At 39.7% G+C, this 24,087-nt stretch overlaps 1 protein-coding gene across 3 annotated transcripts in view; it reads right to left on the bottom strand.

Annotated features, from left to right (window-relative positions):
- Positions 1-24,087, bottom strand: part of sema6cb (semaphorin 6Cb) — a 148,718-nt gene that overhangs the window by 111,735 nt on the left and 12,896 nt on the right. For all 3 annotated transcript variants that reach the window (XM_085366650.1, XM_085366651.1, XM_085366652.1), the window contains exon 2: positions 17,618-17,705. The gene's annotated coding sequence lies outside the window, so the exon portion shown is untranslated. The remainder of the gene's footprint in view (positions 1-17,617; positions 17,706-24,087) is intronic.

Here is a 24,087-nt window from a genome sequence, read left to right as displayed (position 1 = left end):
AAGGCACCATCTACCTGGTTCTTGTGCAAATGATGCTAACGTCTCATAACTGCTGCCTGTCAGAAAGAGCCACAGCGAAACCAAATGTTTTCTATCAAGTATCACTCAGTCTGTAGATTGGTGCTTGCAGAAGGGACCTTATACACAAACCCTGAAGTTTCCGTTCACTCACTTAGCAAGTGAAAGATGTTAAACATGCCATCAATACTGAGATGCTCCTCTTGTAGCATCCGTGAATGACAGCAAAGCACTGAAGAGGCCCCTTTCTCTGAGCTGACACTGCTGATTTGAATTTCAAAACATGATGTAAAACAGTGATTAAAAGCCAATTACAGCTTGTGCCAATGAAAAGTCAATTAAGTGTTTCAGGGCCTGTGAAAGGGTTTTTGCCAAGGTGATGACAGGGAGGAGCAGAGAACAGAAGAGAAAGGGAGGGGTACCAAAGAGAGAAGCAAAGAGAAAAAAATGAAAGAACAAACAGTTGAGCTGAAACAAGGACAGCAGGCAATATTTGCATGAATGTAGCATTAAACCATCAGACGTGTATATTTCTGCTGAAGAGACAGGATTTCTTTTGTCTCTGTCATCATACACTCATAAATTCTAAAAGGTTGCTTAGAGGCTGCATTTAATTAAGAGTCAAAGCCACTGGAAATATGAGTGGGAATGTTTTCCAATAAAATCCTAATAAATAAATAAATAAAAATCTCCAAACTGCCACCCTCTTACACAAATGACTAAATTACAGAGCCCTAGAATTTCCCTCCTGGACAAATGTCAGCTGATTGTTTCTGTATTTCTTAGTTTTACACAAGTAATAAACTGTGAAAAAGAAAAAAAAGACATTAAAAAAGGCACTCAGGCATTGTTTTGCAAACTTCTTAAACACACGCCTGGATTCTGCGAGAGTAGCCGTGTTTTCCATGTTGAAATCCAGTAGCAGTGACAATGCTGCAGCACCACTGGGAGGCATGGCTGTAGCTGAATACAGTGCTGCTTTCCTTCATACTGTGAACCAATATTTAGTCCCAATAGGTACCCCAAACAGAATTTATTTATTATTTTTTTTAAAAGGCAAGTTTGTGTTGCTTAACCTCAGGCTTTAATTATTGAGAAAGAAAACAAAGAACCAAACAAACAGAACAATCTTCAACTCTAGAGGGTTGTTAAACCATAATAAAGACATATGAAGTGAGAGGTGATCATTTCAGAGCGGTGCCAGCTTCAGATTAATGTCTTTTGAGAGGACCCTAGTTGTTGCTTTGCTGCCTTTTTGTGCTATGAAAAGCCCCAAGAAAAAACATGACTTATGTAGCAAGCTGCAGACAAGTTATACAGTGAGCCTACAACTTGGCAGTCAACAACTCCACTCCCCGCCTCAATTTACTTTGTCACTCCATCCCTCCCTCGCACAAATCACCACCAATCAGCTCATGCAGACAGTCAACAAGATTCCACTCACGCACACACTAGCACAAGCACGCAACTGTAATCAAGCGAACAACCCACTGTTTACAACCCAGAGTTTTTCTTCCATGATCTGAGGTTTTGATAAAGGCTGTAGCAATAAAGACTGGAGTTATTTAAGGGAAAAAGATCAACAGCATATCGGTTGGGTCACTGACACTGCAAGGGCTAGATGGTCATCTAGTCTGGCTTGTCCTCTCTCAACAGCCTCTGTCTCTGTATCCAATTTGTTTCGTGTTATTTGCAGGAACAAGCGCTGGACTCTTGTACTCTTGTGTTTTTTCCCCTACATGAACTCTAGGAACTTGTGGCCTTTCACATGTGCAGTATAAGAAAGATAGAAGCCGAGTTACAAGAAGCTGCTTCGGAGGAACCCTGAACCTCGTGAAGGATTTAAAAACAAAAATCAGCTGACAATCGATCATGAGTAAATGCTGCTCACTACAACAGCTTTGGAAACTGGCCAAGAACTGGTTTATAGTTGCTGGCTCACAGCACACGCCTAAACTTATTTATGTTGACAAGAACTTAATAAGTGCTTTTCATCTCAATGTTTAATAGGGTGTAGCCTTGCCTTCATGGACACGTCTGGCTGTTTTGAAAATTAAGTGTTGCCAAGATTGTCTCTCTTTCTGTCTCTTTTACAGAGAGAAAGAAAAAGATATCACTTTATTTTGCTGACCAGTGCTGTGAGTACTTTATTGCTCTATGCAAAGTCAAACCTTCAAGAAGAACTGGCAGGCAACATATGGTAAATGCATCTCAGACTTCGTCCTACTAACCAGTTTTGCAAGAGTTCAATGCGACAGACAGAAGCCAACGCTTTTGCTGCCTCATTGAAAATCTTCATGCACCTGGAAGTGATTTTAAACCTCAACCACGAGCACACATGAACATTTAATGACTGTGAGGCACGGAAGATTAGGACTCAAAGAATTAGGGACAGAAGCCCTAAAACAAGCCTTTAAATGTTAAGTTTTAATGTTAAATCTTAACTTTGCACTTGCTGCAAACTTGATACTTTCGATTGTTACTTCAGGCCTAAGTCCTTATACGTCAATCACATTTGTAATCAACAAATCAAACAGGGCTGTTCGATATAACGATATATATCGGATGAAGATGTGAAAACGTCTATCATTTCAAATTACACCATCGTTGTTTCGTGGTGTCCCAAAAATCAACTGTTACGGCAATATTTTTTCATCGTTTTGATGGTACTGTAGTGGCTATATTCATTTCTTAAAGTTCTCTCTTTCTCTTATGTTTAAAATAACTACACTACGAATGGACAAGCGACTGTTTTTACGCGTTGTCATAAGTAACGACAACGGTAAACCCAGCGTGTGGCTCCACCGTCCGCTTGTTTATTTTCCACATAAACCTTTCACAATAGAGCTGAAGATCCTGTTGAGATTTTTCAAAATAAACTGAAATGATGAGAAACAGAAAGACAACTCAAAACAAAATAAACCTTAGACTCAAACGTTAGAACAGGCTTTTCCCAGAAGCACGCCGTGTAATAAATACTCAAAGAAAATGGCGGACGTTACAACTTTTAAAAATGTATAGAGCATAGGAGCTACAGTGGTTCCATTCCACTGTTGTGGATGGCATTTGGTGACATCAGTCTGCCTTTTGCTATGGAGATCTGCTGTGAGCTTAAGGGTCACTATAAGTAGAACCAGCAACAGCAGGTGGAAATCTAATACATGTGCAGTGCGCAAACTGAGGCTGCAAGCCAGAATAAGGAGTGGAGCAGTCCAAGAAGGCGGTGTTGCAGTTTTCCCAAAGGATGACAGGCTCACTGCAGAAGCAGCTGATTGCACCGCTCTGTTATTTCTAACAATGCCCTGTTATTTATTTGCTGTAATGGGCAATATTTTACACCTTTGCCAATGGCACAGTCGTAATGCATACCTCTAATGCACCACAGCTGCGCACCTTTAATATTTTATGTTCAGAGCAGTCATGAATATTTGTCACACTGCATTTCTGCAACACCCTTTTGATGAACTATAGAAAGAAAATGTTCCACAACAATTAAGACTGACGCAAATACTGTTGCTTTGTACATTTTTTTAAAAAATATTTTGAAACTGCTGCATCTGTTAAAACTCTGGGGAAAAAAAAGCTCTGGAGAAAAAAAAAAAAAGCTTTCTTTATATTATCTGGCAGGTGTACTGACAGCTGATGGCTGTGGGATGAGTAGACAAGGAACCATGAAACAATAGAAGACAGATGCAAATTTATGTTTCTTCTTTCTCTCTACTTTATGTGTGATCGTGTCCATGCTTTCCACAAGCCAAACACACCAAGAGCAGCCTTGCTGGAGCTCAGCTTTTGATCGTCAATGTCTGTCCTTTGGCTAAACGGGCTTTGATTGGGCGGGGGGGGGGATGTGAGTTGTTCATGTTGCTCAAGAGGCAAATTTAATTTAATATGGGCAGTTGTCAGCACACTAGCATGCAGAAGCCAGGCAACATCCCCTACATTAGTGGTTGTGGAGCAGAGAGTGAGGGGAGGGGGTGTGCAGAGAGGGCACTGAAACTGGATTTTGTTCCATTATGCATAATAACAATAGCCAGAGACCCGTGGTGTATTGCGGTAAGCTGCCTAGACTGTGGCCAAAATGATTCGGCCACAAGGAAAATTTTTGGTGCCTGCTGGGCCAAACCTTAAAAACTCTGCATGACCATCCATAATTTCTCTTCTGAGAAGAGAGAGTTCACTCCTAGCTGAAGAGTTCCAGCATGGTTCAGTTTTATTACCATTTGAAAAGGGAGAAGATGAGTGCAATAGCAGGGGGCACACAGACCAGTATGCTGAAAGAAAGGCTGAAGGGGTGCATGGCAAGGGAAGAGCGGGTGACTTGTTGAACTTGGCACATGGATGAGCTTCATCCATCAACGGGGCAGCGAGCTACTCCCTATTCAGGTTTTGCCCTTGAGACAACACCGGCATGGTTGGAGTTGGTATTATGCAGTTGGAAAGTATATCCAAAGCTTGTGCAGAGAACTGAGAAGACTGTAACAACCTCGGGGAGAAAAAAAAAATCCTCCCACTGTGCTCTACTTGTAAAAATAAACTCCCATGCTGCACTTTTACATATTCTACCCAAGCTTAGAAGGAGACAAAACACCAATAATGCTGGAATTTCAATCTACTCCTTTATGATATTATGTATGTTTTCTGAATTATGCATGTGACCTCTGAGTAGAAATCAAGTGATGAGTAATTTATGAGATTATGGGGTGGTAGAGTATCAGCAGTGTAAAAACTGGTAACAGAGCTTAAACAAATTGAATATACACTATACAAGCCATCATCTAGTTTCAGTACAGTAAAAACAGTATAGTCAGAAAATGTGAACTTGAGATGAATGGCAAAAGATGTGAAATACTGGCTTTCAAAGTTATTCTGAAGTTGTTTAAGGAAGTATATAAATCTGCAGTCCGGCTCCAAGTTGTGGAAATAAAATTATGGTAAATTTCCAAATCTTTCTTCTGAGACTCAAAATTACAGCAAGGCTGTGCATTGAAGTTGTTTTTTCAAGCTTGTGTGAAGCACAATGACCACAAGAATACACTTAAGAAGAAATGCAGCCCGCCCAAGCTTACAGAATGGAAAAATAAAAAGGTTCACTCCCTTGTGTCCCTCTACCTGGGTTGTTTTCTCAAGAACAGGTTTTTTCCACCTGGGGGCAGGTGCTAACAGCCAGGCAGGTAAGTAATGACACCTGTTTCCACCTGCTGGGTCGCAGTTGCTCTTTGCCAGCAGTTGCCTCACTTCTCCCTTTTTAGCACAGTCCCACGTCCATTTGGAAGCGGATGGAGCTCTACACACACACGCACAAACACGCACTTGCATGCAATCACACACCCACGAGCCTGCAAATTTAGCCAAGTTATTTCATGGAACACTGAAGCACAAGCAGTGAGCACAGAAGGTAGACTATATGCTGCACAATGGCTAGTGAAAACAGTTGGTTGGTCTACAGCGGCGAACATTTCCAGAGCCTTTGGGTTACTACTACGGATTGATTATCACTATGTTCACATTTAGTGACTCATCTCAGAGCCAGAAATACATTTGTTTCCTAAAAATGGAAGAAAAGGCTTCTGAAATAACAATTCAACCACAAAGAATGCCAGACTTAACAGTTTCTCGAAGCAATGAGTCATGCTTCGTCAAATGTAAATAACCCAAGAAATATTGAGCAAAAAGCTTTCTGCAGATACAGAAGTTTCCAAGTTATCATTTATTTCTGAGACATATCACAAGTACTTCTGATCTGTTTTTCAAAATCTTTTTAAATACACATGTTAGGCCTTTATACAATTCACTGATTTTGGACTTCATACATTATTCTGCAAACTGGACGTGTACTCCAAAAAAAGGAACAGGGAACCTTTATAGTGGGCCTATTTTCTCACATATATATATATGATAGTTATTTATATTAAACGTAACGAGTTTCAAAGACGTAGAGATCCTGCTGAAGACTTGGAAGTCAATGCACATCAGTCTGTTTTGCTTGCTGAATTGCTCCAATAATACATTTGTTTAGAATAAAATGGTGTTACAGAGCACCTCAGCAACCCCTCTTTTTTTTTTTTTTTTTTTTTTAAATAATGTAGTCAGAGTATGTGCAAGTTATTCTTGCTATTCAAAAGCTCAAGACTGTTCCAATTATTTTGTGTTTCTGGCAGTTTTTTGGCTCAGTAAAATATGTGAACTGGGTCAGCACAATGTCAGTGAGAACAGGCAGGATTAATATGGTCATCTCAGACCATTTCTGGCTGCGAGTCCAGAAGCTACACCTACTGCTCAAGTATTCTGTCTGTGACATCCAATCAGAGGGAAGTTGTCTTAAAGGGAGGGTGATGGAAGTGAGAATGATGTGTTTAGAGCAGTGAAAGAGCTGCACCACAGCAAAGTATGAAATAGATTTTTATTTATTTTTCTTTCTATACATCTATATCTCTATATCTATATATATTTTTTAGGAGTCACAAAATCAATACATGAGCATAACAGTTCTCCTTACAGAAACCTTAAAACAGTTAAAAGCTCCAAATTGCATCATGGTCTCAATCCACTCATACACGATGCTTTAAGAACTGGTTTGTAACTGATAAGTAATAGGTTTGCTAGTTGATGCAAACACTGCTTGAGGACAAGTAAATGACTCCTGACATCCTGAGCTCCAAGTGCTGATGCCTTCATCTGAAGGGCACAAACAATCTGGTGTTCTTTAGCGCCTTGTGTTGACAGGAGGCTGGGAGCCAAGAGCTGGACACCTCAGCAAAAGCATGCTTGATGAGACAGGGTGAGTGTAATAGATTTGAAGTTCTCCTCTTGGAGCTGGAGAGTGTTAAATCACCATGGACATTGAGATGGTGGTTTGGAGGGTTTGGGCAGCATTTGGTTTAAAATACTTTTTTTTTTTTTTAAGTTTAAGGGTTTTAGCTTCACCGCTATGACTCTCACCGTTATGAAAAACCTCCAACTGCACAGTCTCTGATCATCCTCTTTCCCCCCCCCGTATTCTTACCCAAGCTCAGTAAAGCAATCATCACAGCCCCGCAGTGCAAGAGCGTCTTAGCTATGGCAGATAAAGGCTGGGAGATTGTCAGTAATGACGGGTCCACCAGTGCTGAAACTTCCCATAGCTGCTTGTTTCAGCAGTAATTAGTATTTAGTATTAGTATTTATTTATTTATTGTCATTGTCAAGAACAATGAAATTGCGTTTGGGGCTTCCATACAACCCAAAAAAAAAAAGAAAAAAAAAAAAAAAGAAGAAAATAATAAATACCCCTTAAAACCCAAGTGTACATATTTAACCCAGTGTGACTCCAATGCAATAAGACAATCCTTAGCAATAATGTTCGTAGAAATTCAGACAAAGACCTGAGAAACATGACAAAATACAACAATGCAACCCATTAAGATGGGGGAAATGGTGCACCGTGACTGGCTCTAAAAAGCTTACCAAGCCTTTTGCTTGTGATGCCGTGTCAACTTTTCTACGGTAGGCAAGTCAGCCGGATGAGTAAAAAGGGGACTTAAAAGCTAAACAAAACATGTGAAACAAAGAGGTAAAAAGCAGAGGCGGCAAGTTGTGTACTGAGTGATGTGGGGACTGACGAAAGGGAGGGGAAAAAGGGAAAGGGAGGCCCTAGAGTGATGAATAGGGATGAGATTAGATCATTGATGCTCAGTATTCTCCAATCACAGAAGTTGAAGAGTGAAATGATAACAAAGGTGAAAAGAAATACAAGAAAGAGGACAGGCCGATGGGCTCTAAGAGGCAGGCGGAGTGATTGAAAATAACCGCAAACAGGAAGAAAGGACTGACAAATAACTGTGTGTGTGTGTGTGTGTGTGTGTGTGTGTGTGTGTGTGTGTGTGAGAGAGAAATGGTTCAGCTGTACCACAATGAAAAGAGAATTCTATCATCTTTTCTTCCCAGTGCCACTTTCTCTGAAGCTGGCCCTCAGTAATCACCTTCCTCACCCTCTCAACTGCTTCATCCTCGCCTTCTGTTCTTATCCCACCCGCCCACTCTCATCCCCTGATCTTTGAGGTACACAGGTGCTTATGAGGAGAGCGCTTAACCCCCCTCTCCATGGATCAGCCCTGCAGACGGTGTGTGCTGATGTGTGGAGAAATTCAGGAAGCGAACGGGAGCTGTAGAAAGAGTGTTCTGCTGCTTACGCCCACAAATGGGCAGAAATTGGATACTAAGTGCAGGAGTCAAGCCCGCCGAGAAGGGTTGAATGAAAATGAACTTATTTCAAACACCCACACATATGTAAAGATATGGGACGGCCAATATTATTAAAAACGGTAGGTGTTGAGGTGTTCTGGAACAGAGGGGGATGCCAATATCTTAAGCTGACTACCACAGACATTCATCAGTCATGATCAGTCTCATGGTAACGATGGCTGAAAGTAGCTTAACTCAAATCACAGTGGTGCAGAGAAAAATGGCATTCAGGTAAATGTCTTTTTTATAAGATAAGAAATGAAAAAAAAACTAAGTCATTCATATTCATTGGTTCTCATAGATATAAACACTTTTATTGAGGAAGAATACCCAAGAGGCTCAGAATGTATTTTTATGCAAGTAAATCACATTTGCATACTTTACAGTTGCACTGCTGAACCCCGGGATATGGAAAAAACAATTTACAAGCTGGGGTGCATGAGTTATCGTGATGAAACATTGAGTTGATTAGTTGCTCACAGAGTGTGGTGATGTAGCCAAAAAAATATTACCTCAATTTGATATACATGAGCAAGACAATAATAAAAAACAAATAAATCACAACCATCTGTAGGGCTGGCATTGTTATACATACGAGTAATTATGGGTTAACTCATGTAGCTATGGACTTCGATACTTAATATTTCAGCCTCAAAACAGTAACAACACAAATGGAAGAGGAATGTACTCCATACAAACTAATTCATCTGCTCCTTTGTTTTGTTACATTCTGTTGTTGTTATATGTTAAACACCCGAGTAAAAGTCATAGTTCTCAGATAAGTTAGAGGTTCTCATTTCCAAAAGTCTCAAACAGCTACTCTAAACATTTGAATAAATAATCTAAAATGACTGGAGGTTTAACAAATAATGAAAATAATTGTTAGTGTAGCACACAGAGGTCCCAACCGTGTCCTTTTTGCCACTGAGCTGTTGTTAATGTGTTGATATGCCCAAAAAAAAAGAAAAATGGCAAATTGCTATTACTCTAATACAACAATCAGCAAACAAACTGATTACTTAAAAGTAAAGGGCATCAATTTAACCATCTTAATTTGTCAGCGACCAGCACTTCAATAAACAAGCTCCATCAAACTGAAGCTGAGCACATTTGCATTCCAGCAAACAGCTTGCAATTACCCGTTTAGATGGCATGCGATGGCAATTAATATACCAATCTTCCTTAATGCCCCACCTAGGGAATTTGTAAACATCAATTTAAGAAATATGAGAGGCTCTCGGATAAAGTGCCTCCTGCTCTGCAGCAGTTACGGCATGCTCTTCGCAGTAAAAAATATAATAATCTCATTGGAAGTTGAAAAGTTACATCTCCAAATCAAACAACTCTGCCCATCATTAACCCAGAAGACAACATAGCTGGTTATGTTTTGACCCTTTGAGTTCGTCTGTCCTCAGGGCATCAGTTTTAAACACTTTGGCAGCTGTGTAACAAAATGTCAATGCAAGCGTGCTGAAACATGTTAGTCACAAAGCTTCACAGCATGTAGTTGCAATCAAAATGCAGGTCAAGTTTGGAAGGTTGGTGTGGTTTGACCCACACAATAAAGGAGCCAGAAAGCAGGGAATCCACAGACCTCCTCAGGGCTCTCAAAATTTCAAAATCCCTGGTAGCCCTTCGGGCAGGGACTCTTCAGTTTTTGGTAGCCCAAAATAAATGTAAGTAGCCCGAATAAAAAAAGAGAGCAATTTTTTGATTGATGTTTTGTTTCCTGTTTTGTTTCCTTTACAATATTATACATTAAAGTATAATATTGTAAAGGAAACAAAACATTAATCAAAAAAATGTTGAAAAACAAATTACAACATTGTATAAAAATTACAATCATCAACTCAAATACTTGGTTCTAATTGAACAGAAATTTCTATGAACTTGTAAGAACTGTAGGACATGAATCAGTCTGTGTCAGATCCTGACTTTGAAATTTCCGCTGAAGTCACGGGTAAGAGACAAGTGGAACCAAGATCTAGGCCATTTGCTTTTTGAAGTTTGCAAAGACTGCTAAATTTTGCCAGTGGTAGTTCACTCTTTGCAACATAGTACGCTGTTCTAAACAGATTTTTCAGGTTTATTTTTAGTATGTTATTTGCAATTGGTGTTTGTTCTGGGAAAGATATTGCAGACTGAGCAATAATGCATTTCTTGCATTTCTCATGGGTTCTAATGGGGGCCTTTCTTAAAATGACTGGTCCCAGTAACAAAGGCGCTTGTCGACTCAGAAATCGAGAGAAAACCAACAACACACCCGGCAGAACATTATGTTATTTACACGGGTGCACATAAGTGGTCCGCATGTGCGCATTCCCTGTCAAAATAAAAGACGCGCACCAGATAAGAAGTTGCAACGCGCGTTTGCGTCCATATAAAAAGCACTGTTTTTGTCCGCTAGAGTGGGATTTTCACGGCACATTCCGCACCACATCTCTGTGCGTTCATCATTTGTTTGAAGCCAGCTCACCTCCTGCAACCACTTTTCTGAGAATACGCGCTTCTTTTGTGGTTCGGAGTCCTTCTGACATTTCTTTGGAGGTGGAGGAACACCAAAGTAATTGCTTAAAGGAGCTTCTTCGACATCTTTAAGAGTTCTAAACAAATGTCTGTCCTCCTCCAGAAAATCTTATGTATGCAAACACGCGTTGCAACTTCATATCTTGTGCGCGTTTTTTATTTTGACAGCGAATGCGCACCTGCGGACCACTTATGTGCAGCCCTGGTTATTTAGCTCGTCATATTGCAGCCACAGAAATTCTTTTGTCCATGAAACCATAAAGCTGCACTTTCTTTTTGCCTTATAGTCTGATTTGTCATAACTTTTCCGTTTTGTGGTAAGCTTTTCTTTGGCTGTCACTTCTTCACCCTGACCTGTCTTATTTGGCTCAGCAGAACTAAAATATATATCCTGCTGCTTTTACATACACACACATAACGGTCAGCGATTCTCTGCTCAATCAACCTCTCATATGTTTAAGCTTGCTGCGGGAGATTTCACTTGTCATGTTTGCATAGTAAGCTAACGATTGATAAGACGATGTCAGAGGAATTGGTGCGCAAATTATCATCACTCACCAATCAGTACTGTCGCTCTCTATACACAGTTCGCGCGATTGCAAAGTGAAAGCAAAAAACAAGCGCAAATTCAAACGCGATTTCAATATGTCACATATTGACAGTGGCTCACCATGCCAATGACATAATTACCCAGCTACATTTCTGAAAGAATGCAAAAGCATTGGCATATATTTTTCCTTCCTACAATAGCCCGACGGGCAGGGCAGAGATAGATTTTGGTAGCCCGACTGGAAAAATCGCTAGCTCCGGGACGTCGGGCTAGCGATTTTGCGAGCCCTGCTCCTGGACAATACTCACTCTGTTACATGACTGTTTGTACTTTTGATGTTAACTAGGCGTGTAATAGTTTGTTACGCCTCCATATGATACATCTTTGACATTGTTTTAACCTTTATAATGTGGCTTGAATAAGAAGTTCACCTGGCCCAAGTGCATCTCTTGGAAGCAAATTATAAAATCACTTCATTTACTGTACCTGCAGGGTGGATGCCAATAAAACCTAAAGCTGTGTACTTGACATCCATGTGATCCCTCTCCATTTAATAATAATAATAATAATAATAATTTTTTTCTTTAACATAGAAGTACACATAAACTCAGATTGTTAAACTTTCCTGTAAGCACCAACCTTTGTTTCAAAGCCATCGGCCAGTGCTATCTGAGCTCAATATGCCAAAATTAAACCATTTAAACCTTAAAGCATATAAGAAAAAAACAAAAACACATTAAACTTTTCTGCTACGGTTCAGACCAAAGTAAGCAGATTGCAGGTCTTCTGCACCATGAGCATATTGATAGCATCTAAAATCCATTTAAAGTAAGCGGTACTAATGACATAAAATGAACGCAATGAAACTCCATAACAGCAGTTACTAAGGAAACCATGGTTAATTACATAATCCTCCTAGTTGAGCTAAAACTAACCAACCTTCAAGAAGGGTTACCCCAGGGTGAAGCTTAGAAAAGCTTATTGACATCTCGCACCCGCTTGGTTAAAGGGGTGTGAATTAGATCTGACTGACGCAATATATATTGACTGCACACTTCCCTGAACACCAAAACAGGGAATCATGTAAAATTCTAACCCTGTGCCTCCTCCTCCCCAAGAGTCCACTTAAAGTAATTACCATGTTGATGGTGAATAGGGAGTACCAATAAACTTGCAATCCTGGTTCCTTGTAGTCAAGACCTTAAATAAAATAAGTTATTAAAGCCATGAAAATATTTTTTTAAAAGCTATATTTAAAAAGCCAGACAAAATCCAAATAAAGAAGGATACACAATGGCCTAAAGGGTTTGAGTAGCTTAAAGAAAGACGAAATACAGTGTGACCATTGACCATTTTTTTCTTGGGTTGTTTTTAGCCAATATTTTCTTAAATTAAAGGACAGCTGGGATCAGCAGTCTACTGAAATACCAAGTAAGTCTGTAAGAAAGAAAAAAAAAAAAGGAAAAAAAAAAGGGATTTACAAGCCATTTTGAGTAATTTCTATCAAGACTTATGTAAAACTACTTAAAACTGATTTCTGACATTGGCAAATAAGAATTGGAATTATTTTAAAAGTATATCCTTGAAGTGTGTCTTTCATTTTTCTCAATTTCATTATATTAATCTATTCCAAGTAGTAAAAAAGCATTTTTAAACACAAACTGAGACATTATGGCTTCAAGGATGCAAAGAGCTTTGTTGCCACGAGATGTGTGTCGCAACACACATGCAAACTCACATGCAAATTAAGTTCCCGTCTGACTTTTCAGAGTGAACATGCGTAGTGCTTGTCAACACATCACAAAGCCAACTACACACTACTACACAAAATTTCAATAGCAGACATTTTTCTTCATCTGGAATGATCTCACTCTAATCTCTCTGTCATCTGAGAATTTAACAAAGGATCAGCATTCAAAGGCATTTCCAGCAAATTAGACAATTTGCCAGCAGAATAAAGAGTAATGGACAAAAAAAAAAAAAAAACTGGCACAAAACATCAGTGCTGAAGCTCTAACAAAGACTAGTCTAATGACAGAACCAAAATCTTGAGCACCTGTGAGTCCAACTGGGCAATGCTAAATTGATGACAACCTGATAAGACTCGGCCAACATAAAAGGAACGCGTAGAGAAAAGAGTTCAAAATCTATTGATCTTTCAAAGTAAACACACTTTCTAAAATAATAGGGAAAAAAATACCACTTCCCTTTTCGTTGTGCATTTTGGCAGTAGTTCTTACAAAAGTTTAAAAAAAACCTAACATGATTGATTTTCTAAAGAGGTAAAAGCATACATAAGCTTTTAGTGTTTTTATCACGAATCTTGCATCATTTGTGTGTCTATTATTACTTTGCATGTTGGTGCCCCACATTGTTGCATAAGGGTATTGTTTTTTCTTTTTATATAGAAATCATAATCCAAAAAAGCCACCACCTCTAAGGTCTTGTCTTTACGATCAACAAAGTCTCTCCTTTGAGACCACAAATTCTTCAGTGTCACCTCATAAACAGCAAAAGAAATAGCTGAGGTGAACCCCTTGCAGTCCTTGCTTGCGGTGGACCCAATTTTCTCCCACCTCCTCTAGTCCCTGTATCCTTGTAACTTTGAAGTCCAGCCAGCTTTGAAAAAGGCTGCAATCTCCCTGCCATGACCAGGCAGAGGATTAGCCAAGCCCTGCAGGACCGAGTGGAAAGAGGACGAAAGAGGGCTGGAGGAGGAGAAACGCCATTTTCCACAACGGTTGTATATGTGCAAGCAGCTCTCCCTCCAGCCAGAGCCGTGGGGGATTAGCAAGCCTCTAAGGAAGCAGAAAACAGACCTCCAAGCCCCCTTTTTCATGACTTCCACAGAAACCAATTTACAGCAGAGAACTGGGGGAGGCCGCTAATTCTCCCCATAACCGCCTCCTGCTTCAACTCAAAATCCTTGTTGTGTCACTCACAAAAATCTGCTTTTGTGAAACTGCAAACATTTTCAGAATACCAAACTCAAGGAAGCACGCATCTACAAAGGATTCAATTATTGATATGGGAACTTCATTGACTCAAAAGTAACATTTCAATGTTCACAGAGCAGGGGAAAATAAGCAGTTAAGCTCCTAATCTCACCATCACACTTGATACGATCGGTCACGGTCACCCTGGAAAGTTTGTTTTCCCATTGTGAGGCAAAACAAAAGAGATTACTCATCTTTTATCCATATTAAGTGGTAATATTTGTCTGCACTTTGAGCTTGTACATTTGCAAGTTGTGCATTCATTGTATCACAAACAAAATGCATTAAAAGCAGACCGTATTGTGCAGTGTGCTAAGTACGTGTCTAAATGTGTCACAGTGAGCTAATGACAAAAGCGTGCATTTCAGAGGAACTTAGCAAAGAGGTCAGGACATTTCCTCTACGAGCGGAGGAATTCAAAAAGACTATCAAGCATTCACCAGTTACGGTACAACAACAAACACATTACCAGCACCTCATCGAACTTAGTAAATCTACAGGATCTCAGGATATAATACAGCAGCAAGTAACAGCAGCATAGCTTAAAAGAAGCAACAATGAGCCTTGGTTTAAAAGAAAAGGCAGATCCATATACTGCTGCTTTCCCATCAGCGCTTTTCAAGTAATGGGGTCTTTTGTCTTATCTGTGACTGAAAGGAGCTTGAGGACTTTGGCCTTCATCCCTTTGTTGTTACAGAGTCTCTTGTGGAAACGGCGGATTGGCCCATAGGCGTGGGTGTGTGAGGAAGAGCTAGGCGGCCATGCAAGCACATCAGACTTGAGCGGTCTTAATAAAGCTTCCCTCTATCCACCCCTGAGATCTCCTCACCCCAATTATTCGCCTGACACCTCTACCCTCCTCCATCTCCTCTTATTTCTCACAGCAACCCCCCCACCCTCAGCTCACCATCCAGTTCCCAGCTCTGATCAAGGCTGTCCCTTTGCTGTGCTCAAAGCCCCAGAGGCCTGTACAATATCGGGCTGCTGGTGGCGTTTGCTTCACAGTCTGCTGCTTGAATTGCATCAGGAGTGTGTCTCTTCTAGTATTGACATAAAATCACTACTGTTCAGCCAGCAACAGTGGAAAGTTCACTCCAAATTTAAAATAAAGTTCCACGATCCAGAGAGAATCAAGAAGACATGACCAAATAAGATATTCTCACAGAAACCTTTAAACACTGGGTTTAAGAATGTGCATGCTGACACCTGATACTTCCCAGTGTTTAGAGAGCCCAACATTGTACAGTGAAGCAAAGATGAACAAGACTCTTAACTTATGTTTACATTCAGTTTCTTTGTCTATTATTAACTGGCATGAATAACAGTAAACGTAAACTATGGAAAATAGCATACATAAGTCCATCATGCATCTGTATTCACACATACAATGCAGTTCAGTACTTTTCTAGACATTTTCTGATGCTGGTGCAAACATCCAAAACAGTTTGCTGGAACATTAAATACATTAAATGGTCTTTATGCAAAGAGTTGCATAGTACAAAGTCTGTGTGTTGTACGATTTGCACTAATGCAGGAACAGCATGGTTAATAGTTCAGCAAATTCACAGCCAGCTAGTGGTTACCTCCTGCAGACTCTGCCGAGGCGGCAGCACCCTTGCCTGACAAAAACTCCTGCTGTGGGTCCTGAAGTGCAAAAGGGCAATTGTGCACAGTGTGCTGACCTTTTTCTTCCAAAAATGTATGCAGTACATGTGTGAAAATGACTATGAACTGAAACCTGAGTAATTTTACCTCCCTGCAACATCAGATCTTACTCTTAGGGTTGCTAGAAAAGTTTTTCAACGTAAAGCTGCACAACTAAGTGAGTGCCTCGTGTGTCTAATAATCCCTCAACAGTGTGAGCTAAAAAATAAACCGGATGTGCACAAAAACTTCAGCTCACCGCAAAGAAAATTAGGAGCATAAATGATGACATGCTAATAGAACAAAGAACATAACAACGAGTCTAAAAACCAAAACAGCTCATGAGAAGACCACAACAAAACACTCCCATTTCTTTGCTGTTCTGTCTGCCATTTTTGAGACATTTTATGCTTTTACCTTCAGATGCCTTCAAGGTCACAGCAGGGCTACATCTGGCCAGCCATCTGTCTCCAGCCTTCCCATGAGGCATCCTGTCATCGGCACTCCTTGGCCCTGTCCTCTACTGTCCACATTCAAGCTCACAAGGGAAATGCTTGGCCAGACACAATAGCTTTTCAGTGATGCTACAAGTTTCTGATGCATTTGTTCAGTTGTTCTCCCCATTGACTACCTGTCTACCTGACAACAGAGCTCACAGCACCAGAAAACATTGACATGGTCAACACCAGACATGTGCCAATTTGCAATTATCGAGTATCGATGAATGAAGAGACTTTGGACATTTTTCCCCCTGAGGACATTAAGTAACAGTGATGATGAGCACTCTAAATCAACATAAGGAACCAAAACTTCTTGATTTAAAGTAACCATTTCCCATCTGTCCATTCTAACAAATGCGCTGTGCAATCTGACAAACTCTACATTTTCATTTTCTGGCAATGTAGGCAAACAGTCCCATATGTCATCAAATTCAACAACTGCCATTAACAGAGCTTCACCAAATTCAAACCAGTGAGAGCAAAAACAGAAATATAGAAATCTTGACCACTCAAGCAATTTTGACAACTTGCAAACTCAAACCATGAGCTCAGTCCGTCACACTTTCTACGTATCACTGTAATATGTGGTTCTTATGCACGCTCTGACTAAATCAGTGGTTCTCTAAATTTATGAATGCCCCCTATTTCGAAAACAAAAAAAGTTCATGCTCAACACCTCACAATTTATGTGATTTGCAAGAAAAAAATTATATTTTAATTGAATAAAGGAATACTATCAGCAAAGTCTTTACCTAAAAATAGCATATTCATTCAGTTGCTTAGCCCACCAGTTAAAAACCAGTGGACTAAATTAAGTTTGTCCTTGGATAATGCTGTATGGCAAATGTGTTAAAGCTGGTTCCTTACCTTTGATTAAATTAATTAGATAGATACAGTGCTGTATGTTCAATCACCTATTTTTTAAAAAAAGCAGCAGTAGCAGTGTTTCCATAGACCATCCATTAATTAAGTATCCTCTGTAGATGCCTCATGAAAGTAGAACTTTCACTGTCACATATATTCAGTTCAATCTAAATACTGCATTTGAAAGATCAGTGAATAGTGACTCCGTGCCTCATCAAATCAAATCTTATTTAACTTTTAATTACATTGGATCCATTTAGAAAGTCACACTTTTAGAAAGAAGCGGCAAAGCTTACCTTAACTTTTCAAACACTCTGCTGAATCCAGTGATCCACCAAACAGGTAACTAGACCAGCTTGGTACACACTCCAGCTGTCAGTGAATCTGTGAATGAAAAATAGGAGATGCCTCTTAGATCTGTGTACATCTCAGACATAATGCAGGACAGCTTACGGTGATGCTGCCTAAGCCTTGAAAAACAGTCATAGTAGTCATGTTGTATTCTCCATCACAAATCTCTAAAACTCCAAAGTATAGATAACAATGACAAGTATCCATTGCTGGGTGTCCTATTCACTTTCATCAGAAAAATGCCAGAATGTGAAATGAAAATGTGAATCAACTTGCTTTGAACTCTGAGGAAAAGACGTTGCTGGAAATGCTGTTCGCATGACAACAGGTTGCTTTTGCAATAAGTGAACAAAATCTTTTGACAAATCCAAGAGCCCAAACTTGCCAAATCTGATGATGGCATCTCAGCTCACAATCTGCTCTGGCAGTCTGCTCCCAGAAAAAACGTCTTCACCTTGCCAGTGCACAAACCTAAACAGAGCTTCATACAGCCTGATATTACCAAAAAAAAATAAAAAATTCCATCTGAGCTGAAAGCTGAAATGTAAAATGTGAAATTCTGAGTCACTGATGCATAAAAGTTGACAAGTGATTATCTTTCTTTTAGAAGGATGTAGTTCCTGATCCTATAGCAAAAGTATTTAATTTGCTTTATCATATAGCCATAGGGAGTATGTAGAGTCTCAATTATTAAACCAGCAATAACTATTAAGCATTTTTGTGAAATACTGTGTAATATAATGACCTAGTTGGATCTCCACCTGTCCCAATATTAATTCAGACAAATGGTGATGACTGAGGTTTAGACCTTTACACCCTGCAAATTTCAAGTAGCAGAGCCCAGAAAGACTTGCAGAGGCAGCATCCTCTGGATTAGCAAACACTCCAGCTGGCAGCCACATGCTGATGATGGTTCAGTTAAGGTTAAGGCATAGCCAGCTCGCCAGCATATTTTCTTCTCTCTCAAGTTCTCACTGTTTTGACAAAAGGACCACAAGTCCCAAATGGAAAGTAGAACTGCTGTGCATCAGTAACAGCCTATACCAGCTATTGTGACACCATTGGGCGTGCGGTCATTATTTTCTTGCATCAGTGGTATGTTGACAATAAGGATCTGTGTTTGGTATTTGTTGGAACTTACAATACTGTCTGAGAAAAAACACAAAACTTCAAAAGGAAGATAAGGGCTTGTGGAAAACAAATTCCTTTGCCTGAGCTACAAAGCTATCTCTGGTGCACTTTCAAGACTTTAAATTGCCCCTAAATGCATCTAGAAGATTTCAGTACTGTGTTCTTGTGTTTTTACCAGAACTAAGGAAGATTTAAATACCATACATCAGGCCATCTGGTAGATTCGTGCAACGTGTCTAGAAATAGGGGGGCAATTGCCACAAAATATACAACTCAGTATTGTGTGGCAATTGCTACATAAATATATAAAATATCAAACATATTACCTAAGGTTGCAAACTGTTTAAATTGCATTTTCAATACTGACAAAAAAAATCAAAAAATAAGCCCTGACATTAAAGAGAGATTTTTCTTCTTAGTGTTATATTAATCTGTCCTGAGCGTGTGACGAGCATGAAAGAGAATCCCTGATCATTAGAACTTTGGACTAGTCTGGGCTCACACTCAGCTCTTAATAAAACCCATAAACTAGATCCTTCTAACAGAATAATTTCAAAACCACAACTGGGAGCTACAGCTGAAGGAGTAATCAAATTGATGCCTCATCTCTGTACTGGATGTTTACTTGTTTTCTTATTTGCTTGCTTTTGCAAATTCAAGCTTTTAGTCATTTCAGTATAAAGAATCAATTACGGTTATATCGACTCCTCCAAGCTCACGCCTGGGGAACGACTTTTCAAGTGACCAAAGTAAAGAAATGCACCACAATGAGACTGGAGATGACACTATCATTTCTCAGTTCCAATGAACAAAACACACCACATGCACATTTTTTCAGATCAATGGTGGGGAGGAGTGATTAGCAGTTCTTAATTACTATTTAATTATACTAAAAAGCACAAACTTTCAGGTTGCACGGAAAGCAAAAAGCCTCAGTGTGAACGCTCACATCTTCTCTAACTCTCAGCCTTTGGTTAATCATCCGAGTTCGCTGTAGGAATATTTATTCGCTTTTTTATTCACTTTTCATATCACTCCAGAGTGTATGATCTGGGCTGTGACAATTCGTGTGATGACTCAAAGCTGAAAGTCACTAAAATATTTAGGCCAATCACACATTGAACTTATTCTCACCTTATTTTTAAACTAATATTTTAGTTTGTTTTTTTTGTTTTTTTTTTTTAAATACACAAGCTCTTGTCAATAAGGCCGTTTTACAACTAATTTACACAGACATTAACAACATGATCAACCAAAATCATAACAATGGGTAAGATTATTTTTTTAGTTGAACAATTGACAACATTGTTAAATGTGTTCACTTACTAGTAGTTCAGTAAAAGGACACAAGGACATGTTGTGCTGCTTCCTCAAGCAGAAACAAGCCAACTTCAAATATCAAATCCACCCTGATGGGGGAAACTCAGGTTTAAAGGGTTTCCCATCAGTACAAGGGATCATGAGGTTTTATAGTGATGATGAGTGCCATGTTTCAGTCTTATTTGTGACCTTTCTTTTTCACTTGAGGAGATGGGAGACATTTAAATGGCATTGTCCCACTGCAGATACTCTATAAGGATGAACTTTTTAGTAATCATAATCACAGTTCTGTGCATTATTCTGCTCTCCCTGTGCTAGTCATTTTAACAGATCAAATTCAGTTTATGGTAAACAAAGTCAGTGAAAACTTTCTGAAGTTTACAGTAATTGAAGGGCTCATTTTATCATGCCTTTGATTTTGTTTATTGTTTATTCCAACTTTAGCATTGTTGCCATATTCTGGTTAGTGTTTACCAGAACATGGTTACTGAAAGGAATGATTAATTACTCGTCTGGCTGTGAAAATAAAGAAAATTGTTCAGCCTTTTAGGTGACTGTCAAGCACTTTGAACACCGCTAATTGAATGACTGATATAACGGTCAATGGCCACTTCAGTTGTGCAATTTTGAACAACTAATAAATCTATCAGAGGAACTAGGGAGTGTTGCCTCGTCCATCTTCTACCAAATGGCAAACAGACCACACTCCTGCCCTTTCCTCACTCAGCTGCCTATTAAAAGGGAAACATGTGGTCTAGTGTCTTGTTTCAGGGAAAGTGAAAACATACGCCCGCTGAGGTACACAGTTGAGCAGAGGAGTTGCGCATGTTGTGACAAAGAGTGGCTTTTCCCTTCCCTTGTACCGCATTCTCTCACTGCGAATCGCCACATGGGGTAAGGGTAAGTGGTTTGACCAGTCCCTGCAATCACTAGGCAAGGCCCCCTACCTTGATAGCCATTCAAGGAAATCAATCAGTATTCAGGTCATGAAATGGGGATGCCCCCTTAACACACAACCTCTGACCCATGCAGGGTTCTACTCCGAGAGCGTGACAGGGATTTGTGCTGCCAGTGTCTGCTGCGTGTCCGACACTAACAAAGTCCTTGTGTTGAAGGGAGGAGCGTGGCCTGACCCTGTCCACCTCTGACACAATAATTCCAGCTGAGGAGTTCAAGGTGGCCTGACCTGCAGCTGAACCGGTCTATGGAAACATGGCTACAAGCTCTAGCTGAGCCTTTTCCTCAATCCCCTAGAGTTCCATGGAGAAACAAGGGGTGTGCTCGGGTTTCGCGAGCAATGCCGTAGCGTAAATCGCCACATTTATTCCTTCATATTTTACTTAATATCTGAACAGTTGGAAAGCCTTCTTTCTGTCATGGGAAGTACATGGGGGGCAGAATTAGCATAACGTAATTACACTGGGGAACGATCCAGGCTCCAAGGAGCAAGACATAACCTGTAATTTACCATAGTGCTCCCTGTGCAATTGACAGTCAGGCTATGATATTGGAGATAAATGTCGAAATTTGGGCTGTTAGCTTAACTGATGGTGCATTCAGTATGATAATAACCACGGTCTTGCACACAGTGAGCCTGACGAGCAGTCCTGCAATAGCTCTTCACCACTTTTCCTCCCCTCCATGGGGGTATTATCATGCTAATCTAAAAGACAAGAAAAAATACATTTCAGTGAACAATGATATATAATAATAGGAAGCAGGGATCTCTGAAACAGTGAGGAGACAAAAGAAGGTATTTTCACCCTGCTCCGCTAAGCATTGTAAAGGGCTGACAAATGGACACAGATATTATGCTGGCTGGTTAATTAAAAGAACATAGTCTAATTAAAAAGATCTTCCTTGTGAATAGACTGCCGTCTATGGAGTTACTGACCTCTGTCTCCTGCACATGTTAGGCATAGGCCAGTCAGTAGCTCTCTTCTTTCACAGATTTAATTTTCAAATCAGAGGGGTTTTGACTGACGAGCGGCAAACACAGTAGTACGCTGCAGGAAGTGCACTAGATCTCGGTTGGGGTGCTGGTACTTGATAAACGGCTTTGAATTGCTATTATATAGTCAATAAAACTTGCACATGACATTTGATTTAATTCCCCATCTTTCGTGCAGAACTTTTTCACAAAAAGGTCAATATATCGAGTTTTTCAGTTAGTACAAATTTGAAATGTGTTCAAAGACAGTTTGACATGCACACACGACTATGCCTTAAAGTTATTCTGCTATTTTTTTTAATGACTTGAATTGTTAGAGAGCAATGTTTCTGGAACATACAGTACTGTCTTTATGTTTTGCTCAAAAATTGGAAAAATAGATTGATTTACTGAAATGTGCAATGTGAGTTTGTACAATTCTAACAAGCCTGAAAGTGAAAATGTGGTAAGACCACCTTTATTCTTCAACATAGCCTGAACCCTTGTAGGCAAACTTTTTTTTAATCATTTCTTTAAGTAGTCTTCAGGAACAGTTCAGCCTTTTCTCCCAGTTTTCCTTAAGAATGGCTTTTTGACAGCCACACTTTCACTGATGTCATTTCTGATGCCAGTTCGAATGGCGTGCATGTGTGTCATTATCTCTGGCATTTTTCATAGATTCAACTAAAGAAATAGGAACAAATTATGCATTTATGTCCCAGGCAGTAAAGTGCTACTAAAGTGCCTAAAGATACAATTTAAAAGGTTTTCTGGTATGGGTAGACAACACTGGTCCATCCCTTGAGTTAGGTGCCTTTTATATGCTTGATGATTCATAGGTCAGAGTCAAGTGTTTCTGAAAGATCTTTAGAAATCGAAGAGATCTACTTCTCAAGACGCTTTGGAAAAGAAATTACAAAAAAGACACTTATGGCAAAAATATTTAAAAAAAAGAAACAAACAATAAAAACCATTATATATGGCATAGCACTTTACTTTCACTGGAAGAAGTTGGTTGTTTTATCACAAAACAGACACCAAGCCTAATGTTTGCACTCTTTTATTGTGTCAATATATGTTACACACCCCAAACCCCATGCATGTGACAATAATTCTGCATTAGTCCATTTTGTTTTACCTGCTTGTATGAGACAGATAAGTAGGTAGGAAAAAAACAACAACTACTATTTGCAGCATCCCACCTTTGCCTCCAGGCTGACACAGCACTTTACACTTCAACACCACTAAAGCGCCCGTTAGCAGTTATTGTATATCTTCACACAGACACTGCAAACATTAACAGTAACTGTAAAACTAATAGCAATTACCCCTTTGGCACATCAGCCATCTGTTAAGTTATCATTAAGGTGGGGGATAGTACAAAAAATGATGACAGTAATGTTGGAACTAGAAAGCAAATGTTGAGTCCTGCGTGTCTGTAAAGTCAACAGGCAGTGTTAATTTATATCACAGCTATTTGCAAGCTTTCTGAAGCTGAGATAAGCCCACTAGCAACTAGACAAGAGCGGCACCCTACTTTACCAACTCTGATCAGCAACAAAATTCTGACAACAGAAACATAGCACAGTCAGACAATCTGGTATCAAAGTCATACTGAGTATTTCCTGGGTATTGATATCCAATGTGAAATTCTACTATTGTCACAATCCTAGTAGAAAGGGTTTGATACTTAGTAATCCAGGAGAAATATTGCCAACTCAGTGGCACTTTTAAACTCATTTAAATTCCATTGACAAAAACTATCCTGTGAGATCAAACCTTATTTTTCCAGAAGGATCTGACAGCTGCTGGTGGACAGAGTTGCACTGTAAAAGGTTGACCCACGTCAAACCTACTTGGGTCTAAATGACTAAAATCTTAAAACCAAACAAAAGAAAACTATGAGACACTGCAATTTGAACAGGCCTTCCTCTTAATCTTGCCATATTGTGGAAACTTGGTATTTGATAACTTCATGGCCCACAAACGAGTAAGAATCCGGGGTGCCTCACACAGAGGGGAAGCCCCCCTCGT

This window comes from Diplotaxodon limnothrissa, linkage group LG11 (assembly GCF_057381915.1).
Source record: "Diplotaxodon limnothrissa isolate DT_005_m linkage group LG11, D_limnothrissa_male_GT1.1, whole genome shotgun sequence".
NCBI lineage: Eukaryota > Metazoa > Chordata > Actinopteri > Cichliformes > Cichlidae > Diplotaxodon > Diplotaxodon limnothrissa.
The sequence above is the reverse complement of the archived record's forward strand: the minus strand, read 5'-3'. Positions and strand labels throughout refer to the sequence as shown.